Source organism: Emys orbicularis, chromosome 19 (genome assembly GCF_028017835.1).
Source record: "Emys orbicularis isolate rEmyOrb1 chromosome 19, rEmyOrb1.hap1, whole genome shotgun sequence".
Lineage (NCBI taxonomy): Eukaryota > Metazoa > Chordata > Testudines > Emydidae > Emys > Emys orbicularis.
Genome location: NC_088701.1, coordinates 9,582,100 through 9,606,737, shown reverse-complemented (window position 1 = coordinate 9,606,737; position 24,638 = coordinate 9,582,100). Strand labels below are relative to the sequence as shown.

At 52.0% G+C, this 24,638-nt stretch overlaps 1 pseudogene; it reads right to left on the bottom strand.

The window, feature by feature from the left end:
* Nucleotides 1–241: 241 nt before the first annotated feature.
* The window catches only part of LOC135892053 (bromodomain-containing protein 4-like), a 146,521-nt pseudogene continuing 122,124 nt past the window's right edge, over nucleotides 242–24,638 (bottom strand).

The window sequence follows — 24,638 nt, the reverse complement described above, 5'->3', positions numbered from 1 at the left end:
GGGCACCCTTCCCAGCAGCTGCATGTCCAATCAAACCTAGTACGTAGTTGGCTTGTCTTGGTCGGTCTTTCTTCAGTGTGTGAGGGGGGGCAAAAGTCAAACTGTAAGGCAGACTCTGCTGATCCTTCGGAGGCCTCGACTGAAAGATCTGCAATGGTCAGACATGCAGAAGGGCTGCAGGAATGCTCCCCCTCCCAGCCGCCATTAACACTATGGAGAGTCAAAGATTGGCCGGGAAATTAAAGAGTCAGGAGAAGAAAACCAGGCGCTATTAGAAAAGATTCTCTTCGAATATTGCCAACAAATCGCTCTGGAAATTCATGTCGATAGTAGCTGCCATCTGAAGGGGGAGAGGAGATAGGAGAATTACAAAGGCTGCAGGATTGATGCTCACAGGAGCACATTGCAGGGATGCTGCACTTGACTCAATGGGTGGCATTGGGGGCCAGGGATTTTGCTGGGCTACCTAAACTTTTTACTGGTATAATCTAGTACTTTTGCCCTATAAAAGTGGACCTAAGTCTCCTGGCACAGTTGTCTGCCAATCTGTTCAAGTTGGGAGTCTTCACTCAGTTCACCGAGGGATCAGCATCCCAGCAAAAGCACTCTGGCCTGCTTGTAACCCCTGGCCGATAAACCCAGCGTGCTCTAGGACTATCAATTAAACTGCAGTGATGCTCTGTCACTCAGCTCACTGCCTGAACATCTGCCTCAAATTGCCCCCCATCAGAGTGCCCAATATCTCCCCCTCCCCCCCCACTCACCGCCTCTCTGCGCCTTCGCTCCTGCTCCCGTTTTCTGGCCATCTCTCTCTGCTGATCCAGCATAGACTGAGAGGACTGTGGCTGAGAGCTCTGTGCTTGGGGCGCAGAGGCTGCAGCTGACACCTGCTGCTGCTGCTGCTGCTGCTCCTGGCGTCTTCGGACTTCTTCCTGAACTCTGCGAGCTTGCTCCAGGGCATCCTCATCATCACGACTCCTGCCAAGACCCAAAAGTGTCATTAGAATGGTGGGGCGCTTTGTGCAAACCCATAAGGCATAGAAGTTTCTTAAACAGCTCTATGGGGGTACTGCTGGGTCCTTCTTCCACCCATGGGCTGGTTCATCATTGCTGTGATGAAGGACTATTTGAGGAAACACCATTCTAGAGTGGGAAGGGAGGTCTCAGATTTGGCTGTTTCAAACTTGTTCCTAGTGTGACCCGTATCTTAGATTTCAGAGTAGCAGCCATGTTAGTCTGTATCAGCAAAAAGAACAGGAGTACTTGTGGCACCTTAGCGTGTCTCATGGATGCCTCCCCTCTGTGATCCTATAACCTTCCTGTGGGAACTCCAGCAATCACTGACATAGTGAAGTCTCTCAGGAAAGGACTCAATGTATTACATTTTTAATGCCAGGTAGCAACTGGAAACGAGGAAGAGCAGCCAGCACCATGTGTCCAGCCATCTCCCCCAGCAAGTGCTCCCTGGGGATCCCAGTTGGAGAATGGGCAGCTAAGGGGTTTCTCCCTGTGGAGTTTGTTGCATAGTCAAGCCACCCATTTCGCGACACCCACACTGTGGAATGGGAAGTGCTTAGCGCATCAAGAGATTCTTGCTCATGTTGCTTCTTGCTTAACAGTACAGTTAGTCAGCTTGAGAAGGAGGAAACCGCAGCTGTTATCCAGCTGGCACACCCAGATACCTCAGTGGTATGAACTGTGAACAGAGTATGATGCTGGAACTCTACAACTTGCACTGGCTCCTGCGTGGGCAAGGAGCCCACCTCCTCATGAGCCCACCATGGAAGCGGTGGCTATATTACACACACTGATTATGTTCAGAGTTCCTGCACTGCAGCATGTAAGTGCTGCCACGCGTCTAGGCTAACAGAGCCCAGGTACAACCCAAGGGAGCTAGAGAAAAGGTGGCCTGGACAACAGGGCCATGTCTGGTATACCCCTCAAAAGGGCAGTGGAGACAGCTTTACCCTCACTGTCTTCTGGTTGATCATGCTGAAAAACCTGTCTTTTCCCAAAGAATCAGCAGTGGCTCCAAGGCACCAAGCTGACAAGTGAAGCAAAAAGCAGAAGTGACTGTCCCCAATGGGGACATAACCCCATTCACAGCACCTCGGTACCCTGGGGAGACAAGCTTTAGGAGCAATGAAATACGGATGTGCAGGCCTCTCACCTCATCCTTTCCTGCTCCCGCCTCAGCCGCTCCTTCTCCTTTTCCACCTGTTCTGCCTGAGCTTTGAGTGCCTTCTCCCGCTCCTCCTTCTCCCGCGCTGCCCTCTTGAAATGCTCAAAGCTATCGCTGGAGGACTTTGCTGTGGAGGATGGAGTCGTGAGGGGTTTCTGGACCAAGCTTGCCCACGAGCCCATGTTCTTTATTTTCAGATCCTGTGAAGTCAAGAAGGCAGCATTAGTGTTGAACTGGGCCATAGCTAGCAGACAAAGCCTCCCAGCTAACGTTAACAGCACACAGAAGCATGATGAGTCTGGCATGAACCTTAGTGCTAGGCATTATGGTTAAGTTCAGAGAGTCACAGTAAGAGGCCACAGAACTCCCCCAAAATCATTTGCTGAAGGGAACCTTCAGCACTTGTGACCTGTTTCAATACAGCACAGACTGATAGTTACTGAAAGAGGAGGTTACTTACCTATAACTGGAGGTTCTTCGAGATGTGTGGTCCATATTTGTATTCCACTGAGGGGTTACGCACGCGAACCATGCGCCTGCAATCAGAGCTTTTGAAAGTAGTGTGCATTGGTCCGTGCATGTGCCCTGGTTCACCTTGCGCTTCCAGCCGAGGTGATAAAGGGTGAGTCGAACCGGACCGTGTCGCCAGTTCCTTCTCCAACACGAATCAGACAGATGCGTAGCAGAGAGGAAGGAGGGTAGGAAGTGGAATACACATAGGGACCACGCATCTCAAAGAACCTCCAATTACATGCAAGTAACCACCTCTTCTTCGAGTGATGATCCCTACTATTCCACTGGTGGTGATTAACAAGCAGTACCTAAGTTGGAAGAGGGTGCAAGGATGAGGAAGGAATGGTTGTGTGGAGAACTGCCATCCAAAGGAGGCATCTGCCACTGAGTCCTGCACTAAGACAGTGTGCTGCAAAGGTGTGTAAGAACTCCCCGTGGCCACTCTACATTGTCCCTAACTGAAGGGAGTCCATGGTCAAAGCCTGAGCTCTCGTGGAGTTAGCCTGCACCCCTGTGGGGATAGGTAGGCCTGACAGTTGGTAGCAGAGTGAAATGCAACCCGAAATCCATTTAGAGATCCTCTAGGTGGAGATGGCTCGCCCCCTGAGTCTTTCTGCTACTGCAACATATACAGCCTAGGGGAGTTCCTGATTGGTTTTGTTCTCTGCAAGCAACAGGCCAGAGCTCGTCAGACATTGAGGGAATGGAGTTGATGTTCCTCTGCAGATGCGTGTGGTTTCAGGAAGAAAATAGGTAAGTGAATAGATTGATTGATGTGAAACTGGGAGACCACCTTTGGTAAAAAGCTGGGGTGTAGATGTAGGGAAATGATCCTTCTCTAACACTATAAAAGGCGGGTCCTCTATCATAGCTTCAAGTTCACCAACCCTTCTCGCAGAAGTGATAGCAACAAGGAAAGCAACTTTCATGGAAAGGAGGGACAGAGCACGATGGTAACAGTTCAAAGTGTGGTTTCGTTAGCATGGAGAGAACTAGATTCAGGTAACCATTGGGGTGTGATCGTTTGGATGGGAGAGGTTGTGATGAGGCCTTTCCAAAACCTAGTGGTTGTGTAAAGACAGTGCAACCTTCCACTGGACAGTAGAACGCGCTAATCACTGCCAGGTGGACTCTCAAAGAGTTGAGACAAAACCTGATGACTTCAAGGACAGAACATAATCCAGGATCAGGGGGATCCCCATCAGTTCAGGCAGAAGTACTTTTTGTTAGACCCAAGATGAGAAACGTTTCCATTTGGCTCGGTAACATTGCCTAGTGGAATCCTTCCTGCTGCTGGAGAGGATGTCTTGCACAGCAGGAGAGCACGTGGAGGCTAAAGCAAATGGCCATCCAAATACCATGTTCTGAGGTGGAGCGCATGTGGATTGGGATGCCTGATCTCGCTGTTGTACTGGGTCAGGAGATCGGGGAAGTTGTGGAGGGGAATTGGTGGGCAGAATGACATGTGGAGGAGATTGGGAAACTGGAATTGCGTGGGCCAACAGGGTGCGATCAGAATGACCATTGCGCTGTCTTGTTAGATCTTGTGCAGTACCTGAGGCAGGAGGGAAGGCGTAGTTGATTTGGTCTGACCAAGGGAGCAGGAGAGCATCACCCTGAGAGTGGTGACCGAGGCCTCCTCTGGAGCAGTATGTGGTACATTTGCTGTTAGTTTGTGATGTGAATAGGTTTCTGGTCAGGGTCCTCCATCAGGTGAAGATGCTGTGTACTACTGAATTGTGTACTACTGAATTGTGAAGTTCCCTCTCGTGGGAATTGCAAAACGTCTGCTGATCGAGTGCGAGACTACATTCTGTGTCCCTGGATGACAGCCTGCAGACAAGAGAATCTGGTGATTGATGAACCAATTGCAGAGATTGTGCATAGAGCGGCCCATCATGTTCCTGTTTGTTGATATAGGAAACGGCAGTAGTGTTGTCTGACATGAGGAGACCATGATGGGAGTGAATAAACAGAAGAAAGGATTGGCATGCCTTTCTTACAGCTCAGAGTTCCAGGATATTTATGTACATCCTGGATTCTCGGGGAGACCATGTGGCCTGTGCTCATCCATGTGGGCTCTTCAGCCTATCGGGGATGCATTGGTGATGATCATCTTGTCTGGTAGGAGGGAAGGAAGGGAACCCGCACGCATATATGACGTGGCTCTGACCACCATCAGAGGGATGACAGCATAAAATCCAGGGAGTGATGATTTGGTGAGTAAACGTACTGGAGCCACGTCTCAAGGCAGCAAAGGTGGAGTTGTGCAAATGGATCACACATGTACACAAAAGCCACGTGGCCCAGGAGGGACAGGCAAGTCCTGGCTGGTACATAATGATTGCTCATGATGTGAGTTATGGCGTCACTAACTGTCTAGAACCTGTCTTTCAGTAAGTAGGCCCGTACTGTGTCCGAACTGATGATAGCTCCTGTGAAGTCCAGAGACCGTGTGGGGTCTAGGATTGGATTTCTCGACATTGATGTGGACTCCAAGGTGTAGCGGGGTGAACGCCCGCTCCAGCCCGGAAGGGGTTGGAAAAGCCCTGCAGAGGGCTGGGGCTGTGTAAAGGAGCAAAACCCCGGCTGATTGGGGAAGTGGCTGCAGCTGGGGCCACTCCCCAAACTGAGCCTTATAAGAAGGCCAGGGTAGCCAGAGCTGAAGAGTCTCCCTCTGACTGCAGAGAGAGACAGGCCTGGCTGCAGGGAGCTCACCCGGGGACCTAGAGTGAGGCAGGGCTGGGGAAAGGCCTTGGGGGCTGGGAAGCCCTAGGCCAGCAACTCCCCAGGCTGCAGGGCCTGGTCCTAGGCCCATATAGGTATTGGGGTTGCAGAGGGGCAACCTGAGGGTGGGTAAAGGCAGACAGTCCAAACCCTTTGTTGCCTGTGATGGTTGGCTGATAGACTGCGGTCTGCCCCAGGGCGCGGGGGCTAGATGGTGACTGGCAGTAGCCATGACTGAGGCGACATTGGGATAGGGGGTGGGGAGACCCAGAGAGAGAGACTGGGGTACTGCCAGGGGGGCAGCACCCAAGCCAAGGGCACTGGGGTCCGGGAGGGATACGGGGGCCAATGACAGGTGGGACACCAGGCCTGCAGAGGGCGATCCGGATGCTGGTGAGCTAATTCCCGAGACGATCAGTAGGAGGCGCCGCAGGGGGGAGTCCACGCCTGATTACACAAGGGATGAAAGGAAGTTGAGCAACATGGAGGTTGCTTCTTGCCTGGATCGTGCAATTAGAAGCCAATCTAATATCTGACATAGGCCGCAAAGATGGAAAAAACTTTGGCGAAGACTCGGAGTGGTGGCTATTCTGAAGGGGAGCACCCTGTACTGGAAATAGTGGGTGCCCACTATGAATCTCAGGAAATGTCTGTGGGACGGATAGATATCAATGTGAAAATAAGCAACTTTCATATCGAGAACCGTAAACCACATGCCCTTTTCTATGGATAGGATAATTGCTGCCAGCATGACCATATAAAACTTGAGCTTGTGAATGTACCAACAGATGTCGGAGCTTGAGGATTGGTCTCCACCTGCCTTTCTTCTTGGGTATCAAGAAGTAAGTTGTGTAAAACCCTGTTCCCTGGCATTCTGTGTGTGTGTGTTCTACTGCTCCCTGTTGTAATAAGGAGTTCACCATTTGGGTGAGAATGCTGTTGTGAGGGCGGTCCTGAAGAGGGACAGGGAGGGGGGTCTCGGAGGAGGTAATTCGATGAACTCGATCACATAGCCCTGGTGGATGATGTTCAACACCCATTTGTCTATTATCATCACACTCCAACTGTGGGGAAAGTGTGCTAAATGACCCCCAACGGGGGGGGGGGGTGTGGTTGTGAGGTTGCAGGCATAGTTGTTGGCAGCTCTGGGGCTCGCCTCAGAAATACTTCTTGGTTGGAGGTTGTAGCTGTGATGTTGAAGCATGCAAAGGAGGCCCAGGAGGCGGCGAGATAGCTGAGTCTTTTGATGCTTCCTTGGAGGCTCAGGGGGTCTTTGAAGGCAAAATTGTGGGGACCTATAGCACTGGTGGAATTTGAGCTTGGGGGCAGGAGCATAGATGCCCAGTGAGCGAAGGGTGGCTCTGGAGTCCTTGAGGGAATGCAGCGATTTATCTGTCTTTTGGTTAAAAGGATGGGATTCACCAAAAGCGAGGTCTTCAACAGTGTTCTGTACCTCCCTCGGGAAAGGACAGTTACCTGTTCCATAACTGGCGTTCGAGATGTGTTGCTCATGTCTATTCCACAGTAGGTGTGCGTGCTCGCCACGTGCACCGGTGCCGAAAGTTTTTCCCTCAGAAGTATCCGTAGGGGGAGCGCTGCTGCGACCCCTGGAGTGGCGCCTCTATAGCGCGCTATAAGGGGAGCCGCGTGCTCCCCCCACCCTCAGTTCCTTCTTGCCGGACCAACTCCAACAGAGGGGAAGGAGGGCGGGATGTGGAATAGACATGAGCAACACATCGCGAAGAATGCCAGTTACGGAACAGGTAACTGTCCTTTCTTCTTCAAGTGCTTGCTCATGTGTATTCCACAGTAGCTGATTGCAAGCTATGTCTGATGGAGGTGGGTAGGAGTTCAGATTCCCTGGCTGAAGCACAGCTCTACCGAAAACAGCGTCATCCCTGGTGTGGGAGACGATCGCATAGTGCGATGTGAACGTGTGTACTGAGGACCAGGTAGCGCCTCTACTGATGTCCTGGATAGGGACATGGGCTACAAAGGCCGCCGCCGAGGCCTGAACCCTTGTCGAGTGAGCCCTTATGATAGGTGGTGCAGGAACCCCTGCTAGGTCGTAGCATGTGTGGATGCATGATGTAATCCACCGGGAAAGCCTCTGGATGGAGATCAGTTGACCCCTCATGCGCTCGACTGAAGCAACAAAGCGTTGCGAAGAGCTAGTCTGATCCAGACTCTGTGCACATCGAGCGTATGGAGGCGACGTTCCTCGTTAGAGGCATGAGGTTTGGGGCAGAGGATAGGCAGGAAGATGTCCTGGCCCATGGGAAAAGCGGAGACTACCTTAGGGAGGAATGCTGGGTGTGGGCGGAGCTGAATCTTGTCCTTGTGAAAGACTGTGTAAAGGGGGGTCGCAGGTCAGGGCCCCAAGCTCCGAGACCCGCCAGGCTGACATGATGGCCCCGAGGAAGGCCACCTTCCATGAAAGGTGAGACCATGAGCATGTGGCCAGGGGTTCGAACGGGGGCCCCGTGAGGCGGGATAACACTAAATTTAGATCCCACTGAGGGACAGGGGTTCTAGCATAAGGAAAGGACCGATCTAGCCCTTTGAGGAAATGCCCTGTCATGGCATGGGAGAAAACGGAGCAGCCCTGGACCAGCAGATGGAACGCCGAAATAGCCGCCAGGTGCACCCTGACGGAGGAAGGGGCGAGGCCTTGAGTTCTAAGGTGAAGAAGGTACTCAAGAATAAGTTGGAGCGGGGCAGACATTGGGGAAGTACCCTGCTCGCCCGCCCACCTGGAGAACCTGGACCACTTCGTCAGGTAGGCTCGGCGCGTAGATGGCTTTCTACTTTCGAGGAGGACACGCCTGACCCCTTCCGAACACCTTCTCTCCTCCGCATCTAGCCAATGATCAGCCACGCTGTCAAATGGAGGGTGGCCAGATTGGGGTGGAGGCAGCGGCCCTGGTCGAGTAGGTCCGGGCGGAGCGGCAACGGCTGCGGAGGGGCCACGAGCAAGCCCAGGAGGGTCCTGTACCAATGTTGCTGGGACCAAGCTGGGGCGATCAGGAGGACGCGCGCCTTGTCCGTTTTCACTTTCTCCAGTACCTTGCCAATGAGGGGAAACAGGGGAAAGGCGTAAAGGAGTTGACCCGACCATGACAGGAGAAAGGCATCTGAGATCGCGTTCCTCCCCACGCCCCCTCTGGAACAGAACCTGTGGCAACGGCGGTTCTGTCAATACCGAGAGGATCTTGTCCAGTTTGTCCCAGGCCTGGGAGAACTCTGAGGCCAACCAGAGTTGGAGTGGCCTCATCCGAAGCCTGGCGTGGCGGACCACGTACGTGCACGCCGCCATGTGGCCCAGGAGCTGCAGGCATGCCCTGGCTGTGGTGACGGGGAACTCCGTGACTGAGGCTATAAGTCCCTTCAGGGTCTGGAACCTGTCCAGGGGAAGGGAGGCTGTGGCCTTGGAGGCATCCAGGAGAGTGCCTATGAATTCTATGCGCTGCACCGGGACCAATGTTGACTTGGCCTCGTTTATTAGGAGGCCTAGGTTGGCACACGTAGCCAAGAGCAGGTCCACGTGGTTCTGTACCTGGGACTGCAAGCTGCCCTTGAGCAGCCAGTCGTCGAATAGGGGAATATCTGTACCCCTCGGCGACTGAGGTAGGCCGCCACTACCGCCATACACTTTGTGAATACCCTGGGCGCGGTGGACAGGCCAAACGGGAGGACCGTAAATTGGTAGTGGTCCTGTCCCACTAGGAAATGGAGGAAGCGTCTGTGCCCCTCGAATATATGGATATGGAAGTATGCGTCCTGAAGATCCAGGGCCGCATACCAATCGCCAGGGTCCAGAGCGGGTATGATACATGCCAGAGACACGATGCGGAACTGGCATTTTGCCATGAACTGATTGAGGTCTCGCAGATCCAGGATGGGCCTGAGCCCCCCTTTCGCCTTGGGGATCAGGAAGTAACGGGAGTAAAACCCTTTCCCCCGGAACTCCCCCGGAACCTTCTCCACAGCTCCCAAGCTGAGGAGCCGACCCACTTCCTGCTGTAGCGGGGTAAATGCAACGGATCCCCCTTGCCGTCCGAGGGAGGGGGGTGGGAGGGCGTGTAACCCTGGGAAATGGTGTTGAGGACCCATCGGTCCGATGTTATTCGGGACCATTCCATAAGGAATGCACACAAGCGGTTGCTGAAGGCAAACTTTATTGGTAGGAGGGTCCTCTCGGGGGTCACCGGGGTACCCTCCTGCAACCAGTCAAAACCGCCTCTTGCCCTGCTGCTTGCCCCTGGAGGGCCGAAGCTGCGGGGCAGAGCGAGACTGCCTCTGAGGTCGCCTCTTTTGGGTCTTGGATCTCTTGTAGGCGGGCTCGTATCTCGGCTGGGGCGCAGGGATGGAGGCTTGCGTCTTAGGCTTGTCCTGGGGTGGGACGTAGAGCCCAAGGGTTTGAAGGGTAGTACGTGAGTCCTTCGTGCCATAGAGCCGCACGTCTGTTTGTTCTGCGAAGAGCCTCCGCGGAGAGCCCAGACAGCAGTAGCCACGATGCCCTGCGCATGGACACGGCCGAGGCCACGGACCGAGCAGCCGTGTCAGCTGCACCCGACGCCGCCTGCAGAGCAGCCTTCGCGGCGGCGGTGCCCTCCTCCACCAGTGCCTTAAAATCCTTCCGTTCGCGCTCTGGAAGGGAGGGCTCGGATTTCGGCCGTGACCCCCACAAGTTAAACTCACATCAACTGAGGAGGGCCTGGTGGTTGGCCACCCGGAGCTGGAAGCTGGCCGACGAATAAAGCTTCCTGCCAAACGAGTCAAGTCTTTTAGAGTCTTTATTTTTGGGTGTGGGTCCTGGTTGACCCCGTCTTTCCCTATGATTTACGGACTCCACCACTAGGGAGTTGGGGGCCGGGTGGGTATAAAGGTATTCGTGCCCTTTCGTGGGCACGAAGTATTTGCGCTCTGCCTTTTTCGATATTGGGACGAGGGAGGCCGGCGTTGGCCAGAGGGCATTGGAGATGTTAGCCACCCCTTCGTGCAGCAGGAGGGCCACTCTGCCTGGTACCGAGGATGAGAGCACGTTAAACAGTGAGTCTGAGGGTCCCTCATCTCCTCAGCTTGGAGTTGGAGACAGGATGCAACTTGCTTTAGTAGCTCCTGACGAGCCCTGAAGTCCTCCTGCGGTGCGGAGGGGGGTGGGGCTGCAATTTTGTCATCTGGTGCAGGGGAGGGGGCCGGTACGGGGCTCTGCACGTCGGCCGGTGCCACGGGATCCACCCCTTGGTCGGACTCCTCGTGCGGTGCTGAGGATCCATGATCCACCGATCTATCCCTCGGGGGTCTGGATAGTGCGGCTGAAGGGGCCTCCGATGCCCCGGCTATTGACCGAGGGCCTTGCTGGGCGTGCACAGGGGCCCAGGGGTCCACTGGCACCACTGGCCTTGCCACAGGGGCCCTTGCCATTGACTGTGGTGCGGCACCAGCGGCACCAGCTAGTCAGGTTGGCCCGGCTGAGTCGTAGGGCGCTGCCTGTAGGCCGAGGTCGGGGTTACCAACGACCTATCGGTGCCGTGGGAGCGGTACGAGCGGTGATACCGAGAGCAACGTCTGCCATGGGACCGGGACTCCGATGTCGACAAACGGTGCCGCCTCGAGCTGCTACTCCTCGAGACGCTTCGACGCCTGGATCCGCGACGACGCGGAGCTGGCGATCCCCGCCAGGAGCCGTGGGCACGGTGCCTCGATGTGAGAGAGCTGGAGCGAGACCGGCGACGACGCCCATGCTGGGAGCGGCTTCGGTAGCTCCTCCGAGAATAGGAGCGTCTACGGCGTCTGCCCGTCCTGCCGATACTCTGTACTCGGCGTGGAGCAGTGCCTGGAACTTCGCTCAGACGGCACCCAACCAGACAACCTGTTGGGCGACGAAAGTGGAGGCTGGAGACTGTGTCCTGACAGGACACTGAGCGGCGAGCGGGCCCGAGAGCGATCCCCTGACCGGGATTGGCATTGGGTCGGTGTCGACTGTCGAGAGCCCAGCGGCGGCAACTGAGTCGACACAACCGGGCTGCTCCGCTCAACCTGATTCGGAGCTCTAGAGCCCGGGGGGGGGGGGGGGAGCGGAAACTGGGGCTGCCTGACGTGGGTCTAGCCTCACCCCTTGCTCTCTCTCAACGCCTTTGAGAGGACAGGGCCTTTCTCTGCTTCTTGGACGGGGAGCGGTGCCGGCCATCGGAAGGTGCCGGGAGATGGCGGCGCACCGAAGACGAAGTGCCCGGTGCCGATTCTGCTCGGTGCACCAGGGTTGGGGCCAGTGCTGACTCCATGAGAAGGGCCCGAAGTCTAATGTCTCTCTCTTTTTGAGTTCTGGGTTTAAAGGAGCTGCAGATTTTACAGCGGTCGCTGATGTGAGATTCGCCCAAGCAGCGGAGACAGTCGGCGTGCGGGTCACTTGTAGGCATCCAACACCTGCAAGTCTCGCACGATCTAAACCCTGGGGCCCGGAGCATGCCCCGGCCCGAACACTAACTAACTAAGCTGAAACTTTATTGAACTAATACACACAGGTACTAACAACGACGAAACGAGCTCTGGGACGAGCTGCAGCAAAGCTGGAGCAAGTAGTTCCGATGCACCGTCACTGGCGGCAAGAAGGAACTGAGGGTGGGGGGAGCACACAGCTCCCCTTATAGTGCGCTATAGAGGTGCCACTCCAGGGGTCGCAGCAGCGCTCCCCCTACGGGTACTGCTGAGGGAAAAACTTCCGGCACCGGTGCACGTGGCGAGCACGCACACCTACTGTGGAATACACATGAGCAAGCACTCGAAGAAGAAACCAAAGGAATGGAGCCAAGACATTCTACGCATAACTATGGCGGTAGCCATGGCCCTGCAAGAGGTATCTGCTGCATCTACCCCCGACTGGAGGGCTATTCTGGCTATCAGCTTCCCTTCCTCAATAAGTGTCTGAAAGTGAGCCCAATCGTGTTGTGGCAGGCTATCAGTAAATTCCTGGAACTTGCTGTAATTCAGGAAGTCGCACTTGACTAGTAATGCCTGAGAGTTCACAATACAGAATTGAAGGCTGGCTAAGGAAAACACCTTGCGTCCCAAAAGGACCAAATGTTTGCCCTCCTTATCATCAGGCGTAGATTGAAGGTGCTGTTGCTTGGCTTGTGCAGTCGTTGCCTGGACAACTAGGGTGTTTGGAGGAGAATGCAAAAAATAAAAAATAAAAGGGGGGGGGGGTGTCTCAGACCCCTTAGCAAGAACGTAATGCTTTTTGGCCCCTCTGGGGTAGCCATACATGTGGGAGGGGTGTGCCACATGGTCCTGGCAGGCTCCAGAATAGCTTCAGTAATAGGAAGTGCAATTGTGGCTGGTCCCGGGGTCCTAGATTTCTTCCAGCGGAAACTGGAGTTCCCTTGAGAATCTCTGCAACAGTTCCTTGAAATTGCCTGAAGTCATCCAGAGGCGAAGGGGATGCTGCAGTCACTGCTTCATCTGGAGAGGAAGAGGGAAAACGTACCAATTCTTGCAGCACCGCGGGGACCAGACGGAGGTGTTCCTCCTCGACCAACAGATCTGAGAGTCTGCTCGAAGGAGCCTTTAAGCAGGAGGCAGGCAAAATGTTCCGTGGACCAGGCTGGTTCCAAGGGGGGGGGGAGAAGAGAGGGTATTGGGACCAGGTCCCCAGTATAGCCAATAGGCCAGATCTGAGGAAGGTTGTGGTGGCCCCCACGGTACCAATGGCTCTGAGGCCGTTGAAATGGTGGATGCTGCCATGGATGTAGCAGTCTCTGTGAAGACACGTAGGGGTGATAGGACATAGCTGGTTCCTCTCCTGGTTCCGATTCTTCAGAGGAGGAGAAGGCAGACTGGTTCAAATGGTGGTACCGTCCGAACCGGCGGAAGGGTGTAGACCATCGGAGCAGATGGTGAGAGGACCTGTACTGGGGACATATCCTGAGGTGAAGAAATCCTCTCTCTAAAGGTGGAAGGGCTGGCTGGCTGGGGTGACTTTGGGTCCGGCAAGGCGAACATGTCCTGGGGTTCAGGTACAATTCCAGATCTCCCCGGTGTCACAGGCACCCTTTCCCTGGGCTCGTATCAGTGCCGGTGGCATGGACTTTCCCAGAACAGGAGGATTCCATGTCTTGTGGAGGGTTGGTGATGATGGTACTGTTGGACAGGTGCTTGGAAGTACCAGATTCCATTGCTTGTGGGACTTCTTCTCATGCCTATGGGACTTAGTGAGAGTTCCATCCCCATGGCTCGAACTCATGGAAGGAGCGTCCACTTTCTTTGGCTTTGAGGAAGACTTAGTACCATGCGTATGGGTATGCTTCCTTACCTCCCAGTTAGACCCCGCCACAGGGTTTGTGGGGGTGGTTCTGCCGGTACTGGCTTTGGATGTGGTAATGGGAGGTGTGCGTTCCTCGCTGATTCAGGCTGATACACAGGGGGAGTTTCTCTGCCTGGATCCGAGTGAGGCCTCATGGCAAGCTCCATGTGGTGCTTTTGGAAGCGGAGGATCTGGTCTTTTTTGGTGTGGCTGGGAAAGGATTGGCAAATACTGCACCTGGATGTGATGTGAGCTTCCCCCAAGCAGTAGAGACAGTATTGGGTTCATCACTGATGGAGAAGAAGCACGTGCAGGAGGCGCAGAGTTTGAAGCCCAGAATTCTGGGCATAGTCCAGTACCTGCACATGGGTACTGGGTGGTGTGTTGGATGAAGGAAAAAAACAAGCCCCAATCTTATCTTAACTAAATGCTAAAACTGCAATAAAAACTGTAATAAACTACCATAAAACTGGGTAAAACTATGTACAACTATCTTAATTAAAGATGCACCAGAGAGGAGGACACTGAAAGTTCCGACCTGAACCATGCGGCAGTGAGAAGAACTGGAGATGCGGTTGGTCAGCCCCTCCCTTTAACACCTTGGATGAAGCACAAGATGATCCAGGGCGCATGAAAGGACCAACAGACACTACTTTCAAATTCTCCAACTCTGGGCACATGGTGCGCATGGCTTAACCCCTCAGTGGAACACAAATAGGGACCATTACTTGAAGAAGGTGATATTACCATCTGAAAGCTGTTCACAGTGGCATGTACGAAATGAGTTGGTAGTCTCATTTTACAGCTCCTGGTTCCCATATTGTCAAAACCACCACATCTGTGCCTGCCATTTGTGGTCAGAAGTGTAGGGCTGAATGGGTCACAGAGACTGAGCTCCCTTCCCACGCATAGGGAGTCCCCTCTGCATCCCAGCGACACAGGTGGGAGATGCTTGCCCTGCTGTGCCCAGGCTGTTCCTGATCTGCAGATAGAAGCCATCAGTCCTTACAGCTCTCAGCCAGGCCAAACTCTCTTGTACAATCACTTTCACATTCAAAAATTGAGCCCAAACCTACATGAAGCAGTGAGGCTAATGGTGCCCCCCCACCCCCCAGACACTTGCATACTCAGGGGAAGCTGAACTAATTACTATAGGGATTGATCCTTGAACTGGGACTCCAAGAATATTCCAGCACCCATATAAATATGAGCTAAGATACACTGATGGCAATGTCATTCTTTAGCTCCCAAGCAGCCATTGCACCCGAATAAACTGTATCTCACAGCACTGGTGCACCCAGAGCTCAACGTCTCAAAACACTTCACAAACAACCTTTCCCCCTGCAATGGGCAGGGCAGGTATCATCTCATCATTTTAGAAATGGGGACACAGAGGCTCAAAGGTGAAAGCTGTTGCCCACTGAGCCTCATGTTTGTTTCCCCAGACCCCAAGCTGTGACCAGATGTGCCTAATTAACGGTATTTTAAGTCTTGTTATAGCCAGGTTGGCCCCAGCATATGAGAGGTAATATATTTTATTGGACCAACTTCTGCTGGTGGAAGGTACAAGCTTTCAAGCTTCACAGAGCTCTTCTCCATGTCTGGGGAAGGAAGAAGTCTGATTTCCTTCTCCAGACCTGAAAAGATCTCTGTGAAGCTTAAATGCTTGTACCTTCCACCAACAGAAGCTGGTTCAATAAAAGCTATTACCTCACCTACCGTGTCTCGGTGTATTTTAGAATAGCTCTGTGCTTACTGGCTCTATGGCACACAGAGTTGCTCTACCCTTGCAAGCGGCCAGGACAGCCCCCTGCTGGTAGTAGGATGCATCCACTGCATCCATTTTCTGCACCCAAAACAAACAGCATATTTCGTTAACTCAGGCAACTGAAATGGTTACCAGTGGTGAGAGGGAAACATGAACACCCTTCCCATATGATGTGAAGAACAAGGCCCAGGAATGGACCCATGCATATTCCCCAAGTAATCAGACAGCAGGCACATCTCCCATGGCCCAGTGCAGGACTGCGCACCAGTGTCTATTTGTTCAGTACAGTTAAAGACATAAAGGAAAAGGTGGAAAGTCCTTTAAGTGACCTAGCAGTAGATCACACTGCGAGTGAGCTTTGACTTTTGCTGCTATTCAGCCGGTATTTTATTTTGCATCCAGAATATTGAGTACTAATCCCCATAGCTCAGAAACCATTGCAGGGCACAGCATCAGGGAGAGAGAGAGCACTAAAACTAGTTTACTCTGGTGAGCCTCACCCTGGCGTGAAGGGACAGGTCTGCTCAATCTGGGATAAGACATGAGGCCAAGTCCACTTCGAGGCACCCCAACCTGTGTCCTAAGCAGAAGAGGATGGGGGACCTAGCTGAGTAGATCAAACCGTTAGAGAAGGGCCAACTTTGGCCTAGAATTTTTAAGAGCTTTACACTGAGTTCAGCCTCTCCTAGTAGCTTAGAGTTCCTGTGCCCCATTCGCACAAAGAATATAGACCAAATGCTGGAGGGTAGGCAGGTCAGACCAGGCCACTAAACAACCCCTTCCCCCAAACCGACTGCATCCAGGTGTGGTGAACTGTTACCTTTTTAGGGGCGACGGGTGTTTTCAGTTCCTGTTTTTGTCTGTCTTTGTCCTGTACTCCAGGTGGCGGCACATTCTGCTCAGGGGGTCTGATTACAGGCCGCCCACCCTCCATTGGTTTCATTTCTGTTCCTGAAACACACACACACACACACACCACAGTAAGGGCAAAAGACCATTCCTGCAGGCTGCCAGGGTGTCTGAGTTTCCTAAAGCATTTAGGGAGTGATCCTGTCCCTTCCTTCCCCACTGTCGAGGGAAGGCCAATAGACTGAGGTGTAGACTCTCAGGCTTTCACAATGATGAGCAGTCCATTTCTCCATCTCAGCCTTCAAAGGGAAACAGACTAGCCCATGTTACACCCAAAATACACATTTCAACACTAACAGCGCAGGGGCTCCAACTCACTTTGCTGGATATGTGCAGGGGGTTTGATGCTCTCTGGGTGCTTGGGAGGTTCCTGTCGCAACGTGGGGCTGAATGTTTCGTTTCGGATGACTGGTGAATGCATCTTCTCTTCCTTTGCCGCCATGGGCTGGGATTGTACGACAGAGGGTGCTCTCAGCTCCTGCCATGTTAGCACATTGAGATAGGTCAGTCACTATCCAAACACCTTCCTTGATGTAAGTCCATCCCACATCCACAGAGCCAGTAACATCCTGAACAATCCACCACGAGGGTCCCACAATGGGGCTGGCCTAGCCTCTAATGCATGCTCATGGAGTGTGCACCATTGTGAGCATGTGCCCAAGCTACCCACACAGGTTGGGAACCCTGTGCTTTGAGAGCAGGCCCTTTGGGACCCCACATTCAGGCTATGCCTTCCTTTACCTGTTTTTTCGGCTGGATATTTTGCTGAGGTGGTGACTGGTGGCCCAGACCCTGGAACTGGGGCATCTGTGGGGAATGCATCATGAGAGGGGAAGGCGCTTCCCTCAAGTGACCTGGAACAATTCAGCACCAGTCAGTTAACCTGTCATCACTATCGCTTATCCAAACATTAACCAAGGTGAGAACTCGTCCTTGAGTCAGATCGAGCAGCACGCAGGTTGAGTTTAACCCAGGCACACCTTACAAATATAGGAAGACTCTACACCAGTTTGGCAGTTTCTGTAGTCTAGTCCTACCCCTCAGTACTTCCAGGTGTCACATGGGCTGCACTGCTACACAGCATGCACTAATTTAGAAGCAACTTTAGGACTCTGTCACTCAGATCAGCACACAAACAGCCATACACTTAATTGCATCTATTTATTGTTCTCCATAAGCCTGCCAGACTTGCATGGAGTGGTATTCAGATAGGGGGAACCTCCCACCAGCCTTCTTACTGTCCGGTGTCAGGCCAGTGCCATGGTTGTCACAGGCACATTCACAATGCACAAGGGCTGCAGGTGACTGGGCAGTGGCAAGTGAAAAGGATTTTGTTGGATTGCCCTTTGGATTTGGCCATGAAGCCTATGGTCTTCATTCTGAGGAATGGAAAAACTCCATCCAAAACACATTCATATTTTAAAGAATTTGTAAGCTCCCCTGTGCAATTTCTTCCACTGAATCACTGAACATTTACTATTTTAAAACTCTCCCCTTACATTTCTATGCCCCCAGTCTCTCTCAAGACCTCTGTTCAGGAATCACACATGCACTTTAGGGCACAGAGAACTGAGGGAGCACCTGGGGACATCCATTTCATTTGCTGTTCACTGAAATTTATAAGGGAAGTGAGCTTTCCTTTTTCAAGCTCTGGTTGGACTCAGCCAACACACTAAGGCACTAGAGAGGTGCTCAGCAGATTGTCTTATGGGTGGGGGGCAACTGAATTTCACTTGTCTGCCCTCTATTGTTATATCTCCCTGGCTTGTAACAGCTCACAGAAATCCTATATGATGATTTATGGCAGGAATGGAAGAATCCTGCATTCATTTGAAACTACAGGTGGAGGGGGGGAGAGAAGAGAGGGTGGGTGGGGGCACTGAAAGAGGCAGGATGTAGTAATTCCAATTAGAATTTAACCAAGGCACCATGGACAAACACCCCTAACTAGAGATCTTTAATGAACCAAAGTGAGCCTCAGTTTTACATTTAATTGGAAAGACAGGACTCCAGCAGCACCCTGCTGGGGGCACCAGCCTGGTGCTAAAGAGAACCACCTCCTGAATCGCTAAATGACCTGTAATACTTTTTGCAATGCCTGGGTTTTTCTTGGAGGCCTCTCCTCTCCCATCGAAATCCTGCTCAACCTATTGACATCTGAGAAGGTCACAGCCCAAAGTATGATGGCTGAAGGCCACTGACACATTCCTCTTATTTCTCCTACACACAGTTCAATGTTTAGCATAGGAGGAAAAAATAGCACTCCACCCAACAGCCAGGGGTCATTACATAACATATCTAAAACAACACAAAGGTAAGGAGAAGCAAAAAGAATTCATGCTAAATATTTAAGACAGAGAAAAATATATTTGTCCTTCACACAAAAAATGAATACCCTTCTTTCTGTACACTATTATCCTATAACAAAGCTTGTTAGAGATTGTAGAGAAAATATTCTTGATCAAGGGCACTATGAGGGAGACTAGGCTACACCATTATCAGCTCAAATAATCTTACAAGGGTTTAAAACATGCCCATAGCTAGGAGGGACAAGGCCCTGTCTATGTCTCAGGGACCAGTCTGAGCACTTCGCTTGAGACTTCCACTCGCCCAATCTGGGTAGAACCACTCACGCAGTCATAGGCACTTTATGTCCTTTTCAGCTGTGCCTCCACGGGAGCATACTCCTGAAGGGCTGTCATTACGGCAGGGAAAGCACTTTGGGAAGGGTGCTTGCCATCTGCTCACGTGCTGGGGGCTAGCATACATGTCTATGTTTAGTGTTGTACTGCTAGCTTGGCTATTCTGGAGATGCTGGCTCTTTCCAGAGTTTGACGGTCACCAGATTCTAACTATTTGTATTTTAACTTCTAATAAACTACTCAAGGGGACAACTTAAAGTGCTTGGCTAGTAAACAATACTTAACAGCCGTCCTCCTTAACTTCAGTTTATCTCCTTTTACCGGATACTACGCTGGCAGTCATGCACTTTCAATCCTTTCATGGGGAACGTCACAACACGCCTGCCAACAGCACGAGAACTTTAAATCCAAACAGAATCAGGAAGCCTGATCTGCTCCTGGGGAGGTGGTGATTTATGCTATTACTATGATATCACAAACCAAATGTCCTGCCAAAGGGAGCAAACAAGCCCCTTTTCTAGATGGAGCTCGCCAACTGTACCCTGATTTCAGGACAGCTAGACTTCTGGGCTGAAATGGGACGGGATGAATCTTAACAGGGCACAGCACTGCCAATTAGAATCTGTTTCCTAACTTTGAGCCCTACAACAGTTGGTTCCCCCATGGATTGGGATTTAAGCTCCCAGGAGAAAAGCTTAGAGTCCTCAATAGGCTATCAAGTTATCAAGGAATTCCTCCGAGACTAAGTACGTTAATTGATGGCCTGTCTGTGCTCTAAGCCCGATGCCAACTCACCACCAGTGTTCGCAAAGCTCAGAAGATTGTGGAACAATCATATTCCAACCAGGCATCCACCGCCCTTAATTTGTTACGAATTTTAGCTGCACTGATGTTAAGAACTCCGAGGGGAAATTTCAGCACTCACCCGTTGAGTAGGGGTCGGGCTTATGGTGCCGTGGTGATGGGTGGTGCTGGATGACTTGCTGAGGTTTAGCTGGCTGCAGGAGTGGATGCTGCTGTGGAGCTGGCTGAGGCGGAGGGATATGAGGAGGGAATTGCATGGGCTGCATGTGCATCGGCCTCTGCTGCTGCTGCTGTTGTACTGAGGGATGAGCAGGAGGCTGAAGGGGGGGTTGAGGCTGCGACTGGACCTTCACTGAAGGGAGGAGAGGAGTCTGCGGCTGCACTTTCTGCAGCTGTTGAAGGTAGAGCTGCATCTGGCTGGTGCTCAGAGGCAGGCTGTGATGAGGCGTGGGAGGCTCCTCATCCTCCAGGAGGACCTGGGGAGGCTGAGGCAAAGGCGGCTGGGGGAGCATGGGCTGCTGGCTTATGGCTGGTGACGCTGCTGGAGGACGCGAAGGCTTAGGGGGTAGTGCTGCGGCTCGATTACTGGGTCTCGATGGCTGCTGAGGCAGAGCGTTGTGCAAAGCTGGGGAAGAAGAGCAGGAATACATGGCATCACATACAACAGAAGAAAGAGAGCACAACTCCCCACAGCAAAACTGCACAAGTTGTTCTGCTTATTAGACCGCCCATGCCAAACAGAGGAAAAGATGTGCCATTATATCACACAGAATACCCATGGAATATAAATAAGATCCCATGGCATCTAACCCCGTTTCTTAATCACGTGACCATACGTCCTTCTCTAACACATCAAGTTATCCCCAGACTTGCACAGCCTGGGACCATGTGGTGCCAACTAGGGAACCCAGGGCTGTAGGAAAAACAATGACTTACTGTAACCATGTTTCTTTGAGATGTGACGCAGATGCGTATTCCACTTAGGTGTGTATGTGTGCTCAGAGCACTGGAGCTGGAGAAATTTGCCTAGCAGTACCCGTAGAGGGGCAGTGCTCATGCCTCATGGCTATATGAGGCAGCACCACCCCAACCATCCCTCATTGAATGCCCAGACATGAGAGACTGACGCAAAGTGGACAGACAGTGGGTCGTAGAATACACACCTGCATCACATCTTGAAAAACCACAAGTACAGTAAGTAACCATTTCTTCTTCTTCAAGTAGATGCAGCTGTGTATTCTATTTTCCACTTAGGTGAATTACAAGGAGTACCACCCCCTGGAGGTGGGGCTCAGAGTCTACCTAAACAAGGATTGCAGGGCAGCTCTACCAAAGCTTGCTTCTGCCCTGGAAGATGTGGTGATGGCGTAATGGTTCGTGAATGTATGTATCAATGATCACGTAGCAGCCCTGGAAATGTCCAATATGGAAAGATTACTAAGGAACACTCTGGACAATGCTTGCGTCCTTGTACAATGAGCTTACACGCACTGAGGAGTGTAGCCAAGGCTATTTCATGTGCTGTCAATGCAGGATGTTACCCATTTGGAGATCTGTGACGAGACCAGTTGACCCTTCATGCAATCTGCATATGGCACAAACAAATGAAGTGAGGCACAAAACAGTTTAGTTCTGTCCAGATAAAAAGGCTAGATATTGCCTGACATCTAAGATATGGAAATGCAGGTCCTCCAGAGATGAATGCGGTTTAGTAAAAAACTCCAGTAAATACATCACCTGGTTCCAATGAAACAGAAACCACTTTAGACAAAAACGTGGGGTGTGGTTGTAAAGTTACCTTGTCTTTGGAGGACTGTATACAAGGAGGTTCTGCCATTGGAGCTTGCAACTCTCACAGTCTCCTTGCTGATCTTATTGCTAACAGGAAAGCGGTTTTCTGACACAAGAGCAAAAAGGGACAAGATAATAGGGGCTACAATGGATGACCCATCAGAGTTGCCAGGACTGTGTTTAGGTCCGACAAGGGAACCGACTCTCATAATGGAAGATATAGACAAAGAAGCCCTCATAAGAATCTCATTACCATGGCACTGGAGAAGACTGATTTTCCCTGAACAGGGGGATGAAGTGCCGGTATTGCTGCCAGATGCGCTTTCAATGGACTAAGCCAGTGGTCTTCAACCTATTTACCATTGTGGGCCACATATGCAGGTCTATGTGTGTTCTGTGGGCTGCACCCACACAAAATAAATAAATATATATATATATATTTTGTGACAAAGGCTAGGTCCACACTACCCGCCCGATTCAGCGAGTAGAGATCGATCTTCTGGGATCGATTTATCGTGTCCCATCTGGACGTGATAAATCGATCCCAGAAGCGCTCCCCCGTCGACTGCGGAACGCCTGCTCACCGAGAGGAGGAAGCGCTGTCGAAGGGGGAGCTTGCCTGCGCCGCGTGGACCTGCAGTAAGTAAACTTAGTTCGATCTAGGAAACGTCGACTTCAGCTACGCTATTCTCGTAGCTGAAGTTGCGTTTCCTAGATCGATCCCCCGCCCCAGTGTGGACCAGCCCAAAGTTCCTCCTCTACCTTGGTGGGTCCTGCACTTATTGGCGGATTTGCTCGCTTCACAGATTCACCCTGTGGGTCAGGAAACAGACCAGAGACCTTCCCCTCTGGTAGAAGCTATAGTCCAGGTCAATTCCTCCTGTGTTTGACCAGGAGTTGGGAGGTATGGGGGGAACCCGGGCCCGCCCTCTACTCCGGGTTCCAGCCCAGGGCCCTGTGGACTGCAGCTGTTTAGAGTGCCTCCTGGTACAGTTGCACGACACCTACAACTCCCTGGGCTACTTCCCCGTGGCCTCCTCCCAACACCTTCTTTGTCCTCACCACCGGACCTTCCTCCTGATGTCTGATAACGCTTGTACTTCTCAGTCCTCCAGCAGTATGCCTACTCACTCTCAGCTTCTTGCACTCCTCTTGCTCCCAGTTCCTCACACGCACGCACACACACACTTCCTCTCCTCTGGCTCCCCGGCTCCCCCTGGCTTGACTGGAGTGAGCCCTTTTATAGCATCAGAGGGGCCTTAATTAGAGTCAGGTGCTTAACTGCCTCACCTGACTCTTAGCAGGTTAATTGGAGTCAGGTGGTCTATTAGCCTGGAGCAGCCCCTGCTCTGGTCACTCAGGGAACAGAAAACTACTTATCCAGTGGCCAGTATATCTCCCTTCTGCTACTCTGCTGTTCCCAACTGGTCTGGGTCTATCACAATATATATAACCTGTATGGCCCTGAGGATGTCACATGGGCTGCAACTGTGTGCTGATTGGGGCAGGAGTGGCCCACGGGTTGAGAACCACTGGACTAAGTGCAAGCCCCCACGTCTAAAGGTGTAGCAGGTACTCCTAGATGTCGTGGGGAGAAGTCAGTTTCGGTTGGATTCCACGAGCTAATGACCATACCAAAAAAGGTTTACATTTTGCTGAGTAGGCCATTCTGGTAGAGGACTTTCTACTGTTGAGCAGCACTTGTTCGATAGCCACTGAACACTGCTCTTCCTCCTCATTCAGGCATGCAGAAGCCATGCCGTGAGATGCAGAGAGCTGAGCACGTGATGCAAGATGCGTCCGTGATTCTGATTTAGCAGGTTGTGATGGAGAGGAAGCCTCATGGGAGGCTGAATTGACAGCATGAGAAAGTCAGAGAAGCAGCTTTGTCTTGGCCACAATGTGGCACCAAGAATGATCTTGGCCTGAGCCACCTTGAGCTAGAGAATGACCTGAGGAGGATCAGGACCACAGTGAGTTTGGACAGGGAGGCTTAACTGAGGCCCAGTTGAGAGCAGAACAGACGACATTTCCTCTTGTCCCTTGTAGTGAACAGGTCGATCATTGGGATGCCCCAAGCTGTGAAGATGACCCAGAGGACACTTGTTTTCAGGGACCATTTGTGTCTTAGGGAAAAATACTTGCTGAGATAGTCTGAAAGTTATTTTGAACCCCAGGCAAGTGAATGACTATCGGAGTAACATTCTTCTCGATGCAGAACTGCCACAGCCTGATTGCCTCTAGGCAGAGCAATCTGGAGCATGCTCCCCCTTGTTTGTTTACATAACACATCGCGGTGATATTGTCAGTAAGTATGCGAATCACCGAGTCTCTGATATGTTGCCAAAAAGAGTGACATGCATTTTAGATGGCCCAAAGCTCCAGCAAGTTGATATGGAGTGAGGCTTCCTGTGCCGATCACAGTCTCTGTACTTTCAATGACCCCAGGTGCACCCTCCAATCCATCAGGGAGGCTTTGGTAACAACCGGACTTGGTTGGCGAGGGCTGGACAAAGAGAACGCCTTGGCAAACATTCTGTGGACACATCCACCACTGCAAAGAGTCTACGACTAGTGGAGGCAGATGAACCAGTCTGTTTAGAGAATAAAGAGTAGGATGCAAGACTGTCCTGAGCCACATTTAAAGGGGATGGAGGTATAACTTTGCAAACTGGACCACCTGTGTGCAAGCAGACACGTGGCTCAAATCTCAGGCATGGTCTAACTGTCATGGAAGGCTGAGATTTCAGACTGAAGCAAAGATGGCGAATTATCTGAAAACGGTCAGTCAGCAGAAATGCTCCTGATGTCGTGGAATATAACAGGGCCCCAAGTAACTCAATATTCTGAGTGGGAGCCAAGGTTGGTTCCTTTCTGGTGTTTAGGGTGAGACCCAGACAGTCAGGCAACCGCAGTGTGGTACTGACATGAGCAAGAACTTCCTCTCTGGATCTGCCCCATAGTAACTAGTTGTTAAGATACAGGAAGATGTGAATT